This window comes from Calonectris borealis, unplaced genomic scaffold, assembly GCF_964195595.1.
Source record: "Calonectris borealis unplaced genomic scaffold, bCalBor7.hap1.2 HAP1_SCAFFOLD_253, whole genome shotgun sequence".
In the NCBI taxonomy this organism is placed as follows: Eukaryota; Metazoa; Chordata; class Aves; order Procellariiformes; family Procellariidae; genus Calonectris; species Calonectris borealis.
This window is the reverse complement of record NW_027441637.1, coordinates 33,356-46,230: the sequence shown is the minus strand read 5'-3', so window position 1 is coordinate 46,230 and position 12,875 is coordinate 33,356. Positions and strand designations below refer to the sequence as shown.

Below are 12,875 nucleotides of genomic sequence, written 5' to 3'. Positions count from 1 at the left end.
CGCGGACGGGCCGCGCCGGGTCGGAGCCGGCGCCGCGGGGAGCCGCGCGGACGGGCCGCGCCGGGTCGGAGCCGGCGCCGCCGGGAGCCGCGCGGAAGGGGCTGCGCCGTGTTTGCCAGTGTGTGCCGGCAGGTGCAGTTTTTGCGGACTCGGCTGCCGGGCTGCTCTTAGCCGTGTGCGACGAGGTGTAGTCCTTCCTACCGCCGCGGCCCCCGCGGCACGGCACGTGGTCTAGTTTTGTTGCCGGTTTCGTGTGTTTTCCTGCGGGCTTCCAGCTGCTCCTTGAAAAGCGGTGTTACCGGCTGTGGACAGGAGCTGCCGCGGCTGAAGCTGGAGATGCCATAGAAACGTAAAGAAGAAGAAATCGAAGGCCATCTGGCTGGCAGCTGTCTCCTGCTGCAGGCAAGAAAGAGCCTGCCTCTCCGGCTGAGGAAGGATCCTTCTTTGTAGTGCACAGCAGGCCAGGCTGCCAACACGGACCGCAGGGTTTGTATGCATCACCAACAGCGCGGTACGGCCACGAGCCATTGCATGAGCGAGCAAGGATACTTGTCTAGGAAGCCTTATCTCGTAAGAGCTGTGAGACACCCATATATTCTCTTAGGTGGAGGACAGCCAAGCGACCAGAGTTGCAGAAGAGGAAGGGAGGAGAGAAGGAGAAAGAAGCGTCTGAACTGTCAAAGTCTCCTGGCAGCACCAAGAGCGAGAGCTGTGGTGAGGGTGAGTCCCGGGCCCTCGAGGCCCTGTCTCCCCTCTTGTGCATCCTGGGCCCTCCCTGCCTCTCTCCTGGCCCCCTCTCTTTCACATGCTCTTGTGAGGTTTTTTTTCTTTTTTGTCTCTTCCCCTGTACCTCTCCTCTTCTCTCTATTTTTGTGTCCTGCTCCCTCTCCCTTTTTTTTTTTTCATTCTCTGTCTCTGTCCTGTAGGCATCACTGCGTTGCTTTTCCATCTCTTTGTCTTGATCTGCATCTGTCTTTTTTTCCCCAACAATTTCTTTGGCCTGTTCCCTTGCATTCTTTTCCTCTCCGCGCCTGTACATGCCGCGCCGTGTCCCTGCCTTCCTCTCTCTCTTTCTCTTTCCATCTCTTTCTCTATCCCTTTGTCTTGCTTACTATCACTGTTTTTTTTCATTGTGTATCTCCCTGTCCCAGTCCTTCTTCCTGTTTGTCTCTTACTCTCTCTGACCCTTTGTGCTGCTCCCTGCCTCTTTTTTTTTTTTTGTTCTCCATCTCTCTGCAGGGCTCCTAATACCTCTTTTTCTTTCTCTAACCCCCTGTGCTTCTCATGGTCTCTGTCTTTCTCTCTCTTGTTATTATTCTTGTCTGTTGCTCTGTCTTGCTTTCTGTCCTGTTGTTTCTTGCTATATCCCTTTGTCCCACTCCCTACCCATATTCATATTCCTCTCTGTCCTGTTGACCATCCCAGATTTTTTCCTCCATCCTCATCACGCTGCTGCCCTGATTTTTCTTTTTCTGCCCTGCTCCCCGTTGCTCTTTCTGTCTCTTCTCATCTGTCTTTGCTGCTTTTTTCTCCATCTCTGTGCAGATCCCTGTCCCTTTTTTTTCTTGCTGTCCCTCTGCCCTGCTTCCTCTCACTATCTTTTCTGTCTTTCTCTCTCTGTCCCATGCCCTCTCCCATCCTTTCTTACTGTATCCTCCTGTCCAGCTAGCTCTCCATTCTTTCCTTGCTCTCTTCCTCAGTATTTTTTCTTTCTCTGTAGCTCTCTCCCACTGCCCATCATAGTTGTTTTTTTCCTCCAATGCTGTTCTACTCTCTGTCCCTTTTTTCTCTCTCTGTCATTCTGTCATGCCCTCTGTGTGTATTTTTTAATTCCTCCATCTCTATCCTGCAGCCCATCACTATTTTTTCATCTTCCATCCCTTTGCCCTGCTCCCTGTCCTTGTTTCTCTTTCCCTTTGTTCTGCCTCCCCATCCTTTTTTCCTTTCTTGTTCCATCTCCCTGTCCTGCTTCCTGTCCCCCCCCCGTTTCTTTGTCCTTCTCCTTGCCTTTCCCCCCATTTCTCTGCCCTGTTCCCTCTTTGTTTTTTTTGTTCTCTGTCACTCTATCCTGCTCCCTGTCACTGTTTTTTCTCACTCCATTTCTGTCCTGCAGCCCAGTGCAGTTTTTTTCTTCTCCTTTCCTGTCTCCTGCTGCCCATTGTAGGCTTTTTCCCCTCCATCTCTGTCCTGCTCCCTGTCTCTTATTTTTGGCTGCCTTTCACTTTGTCCTGCCTCCCTGTCCCTTTTTTCTCTCTCTGTATCACCTTGTCTTGCTCCCTGTCCCTGTCTTTCTCTGACAATCAGTGTCCTGCTCCTTGTCCTTCTTTCTCCCCTCTATCCCCCATCCTTCTTGCTGTCTTTCTTTTTTCTCTTTCTATCCTTCTGCTCCAATGCTTCTTTCTCCACCTCTGTCCTGCTCCCTGCCCCTTGTTTCCTCTCACTCTTCCTCTGTCCTGCTTCGTGTCCCCGTTTTTTCTGCCTTTATTTCTCTGTCCTGCTGCCTGTCCAGTTGCTTCTTGCTGTACCTCCCCGTTCAGCCAGCTCTCCCTTTTTCCTTTCTCTCCTCCTCTGTCCTGCTCCCTGGCCCTTTTTTCTCTTCCTCTGTCTCTGTCCTCTAGCCCATTGCTGTTTTTTTCCCCCCTTCTTGCTCTCTTTGTACAGATCTGACCCTCTCTTTATTTCTCAATCCCTTTGTCCTGTTCCCTGTCCTTTTTCTCTCTTTGTTTGTATGTCCTGCGCCCTGTCACCATCTGTGTCGCTCCTTTGTTCTTCCTCTCCTCCCCCCGCCCCGTCTCTCTATCCCTCTGTCCTGCTCACCGACCCTACATTTTCTTGCTTCATCTCTTGGCAGGGCTCCTTGTCCCTGTTTTTCTTGATTTCGCTGCCTCTCTGACCTTTTCTTTCGACCTTTCTTTCTCTCTCTGCTCCTCGGTCTTCTCTCTTGTCTTATTTTTCTCTTTCTAGCCCCCTGTCCTGCTCCCCATCACTGTATTTTCTTTCTCCATTTCTCTGCCCTGCTCCCCATCCCTCTCTTTCTTTCTCCATCCTGCTGTGCTGCTCCTCATCCTTCCTTCCCTCTCTCCCTCCCTCTTTCTCTGTTGTTATCCTTGCGTCCCTCGTTGTCTCTCCACCCCTCTGTCCTGCTCCCCATCCCTAATTTTCCTTTGCCATTTCTCTGTCCTGCTTTTGGTCCCTGTTTTTCCTCTGGCTCCATCTCCCTGTCATTCTCCCTGTTGCTCTTGCTTCCTCTCTATTCCAGTGTCCTTCTCCCCATCCCTCTCTTTTTCTCTGTATCCCATTTTCTTGCTCCCTGTCCCTCGCTTGTTTCCTGTATCCCTCTCTCCTTCCTCCTGTACTGCTTTCCCCCTGCCCCCGCCTCTGGCCTGGTGCTTGTCACGGGTTTTTCTTTCTCCCACTCTCTGTCCGGGTTCTGTCACTCTCTCTCTGTCCCTCTGTCCTTCCTCCAGCCTGTATTTTCCTCTCTCTACCCCTGTGCCCCTAATAGTTCTTTCTCCATCTTTCAGTCCTGCTCCCTGCCCGTTTTTTTGGTCTCACTGTCCATCTGTCCTGCTTCCTCTCCCTGGTTATTCTGCCTTTATCCCTCTGTCCCGCTGCCTGTCTCCTTGTTTCTAGTTATATCCCCCTGTCCAGCTAGCTGTCCTTTTTTTCCTTTCTCTCTTCCCTCCTCTGGCCCTAGTTTTTCTTCCTCCATCTCTGTCCAGCAGCCCATCATTGTTTTCTTTCCTTTTCCATCTCTTTGTCTTTATCTGCATCTGGTTCCCCCCACCCTGCCCTGAGTCCCTCTGTGCTGTTCCTTGTCCTGCTTTTTGTCTCTCCATGTCCCATGCTCTATCCCCATCTTTCTCTCTCTCTCTCTCCCTCCTTCCTTTTCCCTCTTTCTTTTTCTCTGCATCCTTTTGTCCTGTTGCTCATCAATATTTTTTCCTTCCATTCCTCTGTCCTGCTCCCTGTCCCTTAGTTCTCTGTCAATCCCTCTGTCCTGTTGCCTACAATTATTTTTGCTGTCTGCATCCTGCTGCCCTGCTTCCTATTCATTTCTTTTGGCTCTGTCATCCTGTCCGGCTCCCCAGCAGCATCTTTTCTTCCTCCAGCTCTCTGATCTGCTCCCTGCCCCCTTCTTTTTCTCTCTGTCATTCCTTCCACTTCCCTGGACCTCTTTCTCTGCAATCTTGTGTTCTGCTCCCCGTCCCTCTCCATTTATATCCCACTGTCCTGGTCCCCGTCCCTCTCTTTGCCTCTCTATCCCTCTGTCCCTGTTCTCGTTCCTGTTTTTTCTTTCTCCATCTCTCTGTCCTGCTGCCCATCTCTGTGCAGTTCCCTTTCTGTTTTTTTTTCTTCTCTTGGTTATTCTGCTTTTCTTCCTGTCCCTATTTTTTTTTCTCTCTATCCCTTTGTCCTGCTTTTTAAATTTTCTATGTGTCACCCTATTCTTATTTTCTCATTTTTCTTCTCTTTCCTTTAATGATGCCAGTATTTCAGCTTTCTTTCTGTGTAAACTTTTACGCAGTTCACTGTCTTTATTTCTTCATTTTTTTCTTCTGTTCTGTACCCTGATTATTTTATTAAATTTCTTTCTATGTCTACTCTTATCAAACTCACTATCTCTATTTTTTATTTTTTTCCTCTATCATGTACTCTGCTGTTTTACTTTCTATTATTCTGTCTTTTTTACTCTATCCTTATTTTTTAATTTTTTCTTCTCTTTCCTTAGTGATGTCGATTTTTAAGCTTTCTTTCTATGTCTCCTTTTATGTGGTTCATTTTATTTTTTAATTCTTTCTTGTCTGTCCTGTATTGTATTGCTTTTTAATTTTTCTTGCTACGTTTCTCTTTATCTAGTCCTTGTTTGTACTTTTTCCTCTGTCCTGTTGTCGCTTTGTAAATATTCTTCCCATGTCTACTTTTATCAAGATGTCTATCCCTACTTTTTATTTATTGTTTGTTTGTTCTGTATCTTGTTGCTTTTACATTCTTTCTATTTTTACTTTTATCCAGTTCAGGTCACTGTCTATATTTTTAATTCATTTTGTCTGTCCTGTATATTGTCGCTTTTCAATTTTTTTTTCTTTTTAAAATTTTGCTTGCTTTTCCTATTTTTTAATTTCTTCCTTTAATTTCTTAATCCTGTTCCTTTTATGATACTATTTCTCTGTCTGCTTTTATCTGGTTCCTGTCCCTGTTTTTAGTTCTTCCTTGTCTGTTCTCACTGTCATGTTGCTTTTGAAATTTGCTTTCCATGTATCCATTTATTTAGTTTGTTTTTCCTATCTTCTAATTTTTTTTTCTCTTAATGCCTTCAATTTTGAATTTTTGTTTCTATGTGTACTTTTATCTAGTTTTCTGTCCCTATTTTTAATTTTTTCCCTGTCTGTTCTGTACCCCATCGCTTTTGAAATTTTCTTTCTATGTCTACTTTTATCAAGTTGTCTATTGCTACTTTTTAATTCTTTCCTGTCTGTCGTATACTCTGTTGTTTTTAAAATTTTTATTTAATGTCTACTTTTATCAAGTTAACTGTGTTAATTTTTTAATTTGTTCTTATCTGTCCTGTAGCCTGTCACTTTGTAAATTTTCTTTTTATGCCTTTTATTTTTTTCCTCTTCTCTCAGTTCATCCCAAGGCTTTAGAGGGTCTCCTTGGCACGCTTTTATCGCTGGAGCGTAATTTGTACCCCTTTCGGTTTGTCAGAACATCTCCTCGGGGCGTCCCTCTTCCTCAGAGCAGTCTTTTTGTCCTCTCCTCCATCTCGCTTGCCTCCATGGGTCAGCGTCTCCCTCACGACATCTGTACTCTGTTCAGACCTTTGTGCCCTCGAGCCGCCTTCTGTCTCTCTGGCCACCTCAGCACCCCTCTATTGCTGTCACGATGCTTCCTGTGAGCGTCCTTGTGTTCCATGCACCAACCTTTAGTTCTGCAGCAGGCTTTGTATCTTTCTTATTCAGAGACAACTCTTCCTCAGGCTTTCATTTTGTCCCAGAGCACTCTTACCTTCCCTCCGCCATGTCGGATGCCTCCGTTTGGTCCCCAGTCCCCTGAGGACATCTGTACTCTGTTCAGATCCCCTCCCGACTACCTCACTGTGTCAGCAATCCTTTGTTTGTCTCTATATCCATGTTCCCCTCGCCCCCCAGAGCCCTCTCGTTCCTGTCATGACGCCTCCCAAGACCGTCCTCGTGCCCCATGGCACCCTTTGAGCTGTGCAGCCCTCTTGGTGTCTCTCTTATTCAGACAAAACCCTTCCTCAGGCTTTCTCTGTTCCCCAGAGCGCTCTCACCTTATTCACTGCTATCTAGGATGTCTCCATTCAGTCGCTCATCCCCTGAGGACATCTGTACGTTGCTGGAACACCTTCTTGAGTTTTGCATTGTGTCCCAGAGGCACCTTCTGTCCCTCTTTCACTCTCAGCACCCTTTTCCCGTCATCATGCCTCCTGAGACTGTCCTTGTGCCCCACAGCTGTGTTTTGGCTCTGTAGCGCACTTTGCAACCTTCTTGCTCCCTGAGAACCTTTCCTGATGCCATCTGTCATCTCCAGAACACTCAGGTTGTCCTCTATGCTAGCTAGGATACCTCTGTTCAGTCCCTGATCCCTGAGGACAGCTGTAGTCTTTTCAGGTCCCCTCTGGACTTCTTCATCATGTCCTCGAGCTTTCTTTTGTCTGTCCCTCTCAGAACCCTCTGCTACCATCATGATGCCTCCCGAGGTCCAAGATGTTCCACTTTTAGCTCCGTAAGGCCCCTTTGGACTATTTTTGTCGCAATTACGCCCAAGATCTCTGTTCCCAAAAATGAGCATTCTCTTTCTTCTCTATGCCATCTAGGGTGCCTCTTGAGGCCTTCCTTGCGCTTCACAGCATTTTGGTAGGGCTTTACCTCCCTTTCAGTCTCTCTTATCCCTCCGAGCCTTTCATGACCCCTCCGCTCCCGGTCACTGTGGCTCCTGAAGCCTTCTTTGTGTCCCACAGCCCTGTTTTAGCTCTGTAGCCACCTTTGATCCCCTCTTATTACCTCCAAACCTTGTCCTCGAGTTTGTTTGTGCCTTGGAGCGTTCTTATCATCCTGTCTGCCATCCAGGGTGCCTCCATTTGGTCCCCGGCCTCCTGAGGACATCTGTACTCTGTTCAAATCCCCTCCAGACTTCCTCCTTGTGTTCCTGAGCCGCCTTTGGTCTCTCTGGCCCAATCAGGACCCTTCTAATGGTGTCATGATGCCTATTGATGCCTTTGAGGTTGCCCTTAGTATACTTTTAGCTTTGTAGTGGACCTTGCACCCCTCTTGTTCCCTCAGAAGACTTCTTGAGTCCATATCTGTGACCCAGCCCAGTCATTTAGGTCCACTCTTCCCTCTAGCTGTGCCTCTTTTGTTCTCTGGCCCTCTGATGACGTTTACTCGGTTCACATTCCCTCTGGATTTAATCAGCATGTCCCCAATCCTTTTTCTGTCTCTCTGGCTGCCTCGTGACATTTTTTCTCCTGGTTATGATGCCTCTTGAGACCTCCTTTGTGCTCCACATCCATCTTGTAGCACTTTGAGCCGTAGAGCACTCATTGGTTCCTCTACACTATCTAGGATTCCTGTGTTCAGTCCCCGGCCACCCTAGACCATCTGTATTCTGCTCAGATGATCACCCGAGTTCCTTCTTGTCATCCCCAAGCCTATCCGTCAGCCCCCCTCAACACCCCGCTTCTCACAGTCACGATGCCTCCTGAGACCTTCCTTGTTTTCCACAGCACCTTGTAGCACTTTATCTCCCTTTCCATCTTTCTTGTTCCGTCAGAGCCTCCCGTCTTTCTTTGCTACACAGTGCTCCTTTATCTTTCTCTCTGCCATCGAGGGTCAGCTTGTGCCTGCCTGCCAGCGGCATTCAGACTAGGTATTAGGAAGAAATGTTTTACGGTGAGGGCGGTGAGATACTGGCGCAGGTTGCCCAGAGAGGTGGTGGATGCCCCATCCCTGGACACGTTCAAGGTCAGGCTGGATGGGGCTCTGAGCAACCTGGTTCAGGTGAGTGTGTCCCTACTTACGGCTAGGGGTTGGACTAGATGAGCTTTAGAGGTCCCTTCCCACCCAAACCCTTCTGTGATTCCAGGAATTGTTTCCTTGGTCCTTCTCTTCTTTGTCCCGCTCCCATCTGCTGGATTCAGTGAGTTCTGTGTTTGCAGCGTTAGATTTATCAGAACGTTCAGGCTGGGTCAGCTCCTGCAGCCTGAGGCTCCAGCTCCTTCAGCTGCTGGCGCAGAGCTGCTCCTGCGGAACAAGGCTCTGCAGAGAGAAGAACACAGTGAATCAGACTTCTTTATAACAATCCCAGTCCCCATTGCACGGGGGTCCTTGCACATCTGCACCTGTTGCAGGGGGGGTCCACGCACATTGTGGGAGCCACGTAGGAACTGGAGGTGGCCTTGAGGCGGTACACTGTGGCGGTATCAGACACCAGCTGTTTTGCTCCTGAACCCAAGGCTACTGCTGAGAAAAATAACCACCGCCATTGCATGAGGGTCCTGCACAACCACCATCATTGCACGAGGGTCCTGCACAACCACCACTGTCGCACGAGGGTCCTGCACAATCACCACCATGGCACAGAGGTCCCTGCACAGCCACCCGCGCTGCATGAAACACCGTGCATGTGTGCTTCTGGGGCGGGGACTACAACTCCCCGTGTGCCCCGCGTGGGCAGCCTGGTGGAGCCGTGTGCTGATTGGCTGCGGAGGCTATTTCAACGGGGCTCGCGGCAGGGTCTGCAGCCAGGCAGCAGCGGCGGCGGCATCCTCATCCTCATCATCAATCATCGTGGTGGTGGTGGTAGTGAGTCTGAGGGGCCATGGGCATGGGGGGCCGAGGAGTGGGGCAGGCAGGGGGGGACTTGCAGGCCCCGGGGAAGGGGACTGGGGGGGCTCCAGGCTGGGGAGGGGCTGTGAGCATCTGGGGAGTTTGGCCTGGGGGGGGCTGCAGAGCCCCGGAGGGGCCGAGAGGTGGTACTGTGGGGGGGCTGTGCACGGGGGAAAAATCAGTGAAGTCTAAAGGAACACATCAAGTTGTCTTTGGAGTTTAATAAACTTGGCTGTGGTAGGATTCAGGCTGTCTGTGTCTGGTGATGCTGGCTGTCTAATCCAAAGCGGTCTAATTTCGCTTTATTTGCGAAATAAAAATGGTTCTAACCTTACGAATAGCTGGTAATTTTAACTCAACGTGAGGCATTAAGAACTTCCCTCCCTCTCTCTGTAAGGCCAGAAGGAAGGAAGCCTTTTTCTATTTTGTGTACCGCTACAGATGGAGGTTCATCAGAGCTCAGTAGGGAGATAGTATAGCTTAACTACACTATATGTGTGCATGCAAAGATTGGAACAAATCTTTTATACTTCTGTTTTGTGTATTTCGGTACGCTTTTTCATTATCACTGATTTTCTTTGTTACACTATATAAAGCAACAGCTCAAAGAACTCATCTAAAGCCTGAGCATTAAACATGAATTAAATAGGAAAAAAAAGACTTGAAATATATTTTGAGAAAATAAGATTAGAGGTAAACCAAGAAAAGAACAAGGTTTATTGGAGAGAAACGGAATTGGTAATCCTATGCACTAGGGAAGGAAGGTGAGAAGTACAAAGGAAGAGGTAATGAGAGTGTGGAAAATGGCTTGTTTAGGTAGGGAAAGATCCAGGTTGTGTGCAGAGGTGGCAAATGAGAGATTAGAGGGTAAAATAAGCCACTTACTGGATCAAATGTTGAGGAATCTGGTTCAGTACAAAGGGGTGAAAATCTAGGCTGCTTGGGAAAGTATTAGTATTGAAAAGTGATAATTGCAGTTGAAAAGGAAGACAGTGAGGCTTGCGCAAGAGGGGGGAAGAAGGATAAAAATGAATCTGAAAAAGCAAAGTAAACCCCAGGATTTAGTGAAGTGGAAATCTGCTATGCAATGGAAGCCTCTTATTTAATCCAGGAGGGGATGATTATAACACAAATGAATAATCAATTGGTTTCAACTTTCCTCACGTGGCATGTCTCAGACTCTTTCCTAGAGGACAGCGGCAGGGAGGTCACAGTTGCGATTACATGAAAGGGATTTGGAGCACTTACCACTTTCACCTGCTGCCAGGTATGCTCCAAGGGGTAAACTTTCAAAACCACAGCCAGAAGATGTGCGTACAAAAGCTTGGGGTTTGTTTGGATGAGATTAGATTTGGGATGCTTCTTTCTCTCACTGAGTTTGCATCTCTAAGTGGGACAGACCTCCTATTCTTCCTCAGAGATAGGTATTTATTTATTTTTTTATATATATATGTGTGTGTGTGTGTGTATTTGGATAGCGGTAGGGAATTTTTATGCAGCCAGTCTGATTTTTTTTTCCTTGAGTAGGAAATTCTGGTGCAAGAATAATTTTAGTTGCTAGTAACAGAAGAGTTTGGAACAATTTTGACATTTTCTCACATGCAATTCAGTGAAGCAATAATGAACAGTTAGTCCAACACTAATAAAATGTATTTAAATCACTCTCTGATTGATTGGAGGAATTATCATTGAATGAATTATTCATGAGCTATTTTTCAGACATAGATTAATGTGAAATGTATTCACACTTTATTTGAAGCAATATAGGAAAATTCATCTATGATTGCAATTAATAATTTGAGTGTGGGTAGGCACTGTTCGTGATGATTATTGCTTCCTACAATGCCTAAGATATGAAGAAGAGTAAGTCAGATACAGTGACCTGAAATGAAAATGTTTGCTTATGCTGCAGAGCTGAGCTCTTCCAAGAGAGAAAAAACATTGAGTCCCTTTAGAAATGTTCTACAGCGTTTTTATTCCAGTGCCCGAAATTGATGATGCTGTTGGGTGAATGCATCTGCTTCTTTGAATATTCTGAGGATAAGGGCAAAGACAGTTCAAAGTTCCCAACAGCAAATACTATTTTCTCATTTTGCTTCATGAAAAATGCATTTGTTTCAAGAGAATAGTTTCCTGAACAGTTTCTCAGATTTCTTTTCACTGCCTGAGGACTGAATTCTTGTGACTTCTGCATTTTATTTAAATTTGGCCCTTGTTGATAAAGTGAACCATGGAAGTGAAATGAAATCTGTGTATCCTGGCTGGATCAAGGTTAGATACATTTTTCAAAAGTCTGTGCTAGTCTGTCAGAAGTTCTTGGTTTCAGTCCCACGTTATACGGCCCATTACACAGTACACCAGACTAGAGGACCTGGTCTGGACATCACAGAAGAGTGCATACCTGCGGGAAGCGCACGTGAGCCTCGGGTGCCTGGGTCCCCTCCCCAGATGCCTGGGTCCCCCTGATTCCTGGGTTCCTCCTTATGGGGCTTCCCCGGATGCCTGGGTCCCTTCCCCAGACTCCTGGGGCCTCTACTGGATGCCTGGGTCCCTTATGGGGGAGGGTGGGGGGCTCCCGGATGCCTGGGTCCGTTAGGGTGGAGGAGTCCTCGATGCCTGGGTCCCCCCTGGATTACTGGGTTCCTCTTTATGGGGCTTCTTTAGACACCTGGGTCCCTTATGTGGGAGGGTGGGGGGGTCCCGGGCGTCTGGGTCCCTTGGCTGAGGTGCTCCCCTCCACCGCAGCGGGTGCAACAACTGCAACGAGTGGTTCCAAGGCGACTGCGTCAACATCACTGAGAAGACGGCCAAGGCCATTCGGGAGTGGTACTGCCTGCGGGGCCGGGGTGAGCCTAGGTGCTGGGGTCCCTTTTTTGGGGGGGTCCCTGGACACCTGGGTCCCTTTTTGGGGGGTCCCAGATGCCTGGGTCCCTCTTGGGGAGGGGTTTTGAGGGGCCTGGGTTGATCTTGAGAAGGAGAAATAGGGGGTCTGGGATACCTGAGTGGCTTCTATGGGGATGCCTGGGTCCCCTTTTGGCGGGGAGGGGTGGGTGTTGGGATCCCTTCTTGGGGGACCGGGGGGCCTGGGAGCCTGGGTCCCCTTTTAGGGGGTTGTTGGGGCTCTGGTTGAGATTGAGGGGGGAGAAACAGGGGTCCCGGACGCCTGGGTCCCTTTCTGGGGGTGTGTGCCCGGATGCCCGGACTCCTTGGTGAGGGGGATCCCAGAACCAGAGGGGTGACAGGGTGGGGGCAGGGGTTTCTCCCAGATGCCTGGGTCTCCCTGTGACCCCCTTCTCCCCCAGAGAAGGGCCCCACGCTGGACATCTGTTACTGGCACAAGAAATGACAGGAGAAGGAGCAGGAACACAAGAACATCAAGACCCAGGAGCTGGTGCTGGAGCAAGGACGGGTGGCCAAGGTGGGACCCAGGCATCCAGGGAGGTGTTGGGTTGGTGTGAGTGGGGAGGTGGATGCTTGGGTCCCCTCCTAGGTCCTAAATCCCTTGGAATAGCCCCCAAATGCCCCAAATTCTGGACTGGGGACTCCAAATCCGTTCAGAATTGCCACAAAATGGCCCTAGATTTGCTCTGCAGATCCCAAATCCCCCCAGAATTGCCCCAAAATGCCCCAAATTCTGTGCTGGGGTACCCAAATCCCCCCACGATTGCCCACAAATGTCCCTAATTTGCTCTGGGAACACCAATTCCCCCCAGAATTGCCCCAAAATGCCCAAAATTCTGATGCATGGACCCCAAATCCTCCCAGGATTGCCCCGAAATACTCCAAAATTGACTCCAGGTGCCCTAAATCCCCCCAGAATTGCCCCAGATGCGCATAACTTGCCCTGGGGACCCCAAATTCCCTTGGAACGGCCCCACAATGCCCCAGATTCTCCAGAATCACCTCAAATTCCTCCAAAATGCCCCAGATTCTGTTCCAGGGGCCCTAAATCTCCCCAGAATTGCTCCTAATTGCAGCCCAGGGAAGCCAAATCCCACCAGAAGAACCCCAAAATGTGTCCTA

General features: G+C 48.7%; 1 long non-coding RNA gene across 1 annotated transcript; it reads left to right on the top strand.

The window, feature by feature from the left end:
- The first annotated feature begins 240 nt into the window (after positions 1-240).
- Positions 241-8,781, top strand: LOC142077445 (uncharacterized). The gene is made up of 3 exons (XR_012671831.1): positions 241-486; positions 605-720; positions 8,480-8,781. It is a non-coding gene; the product is annotated as an uncharacterized LOC142077445 (long non-coding RNA).
- The last annotated feature ends 4,094 nt before the right edge of the window (positions 8,782-12,875 follow it).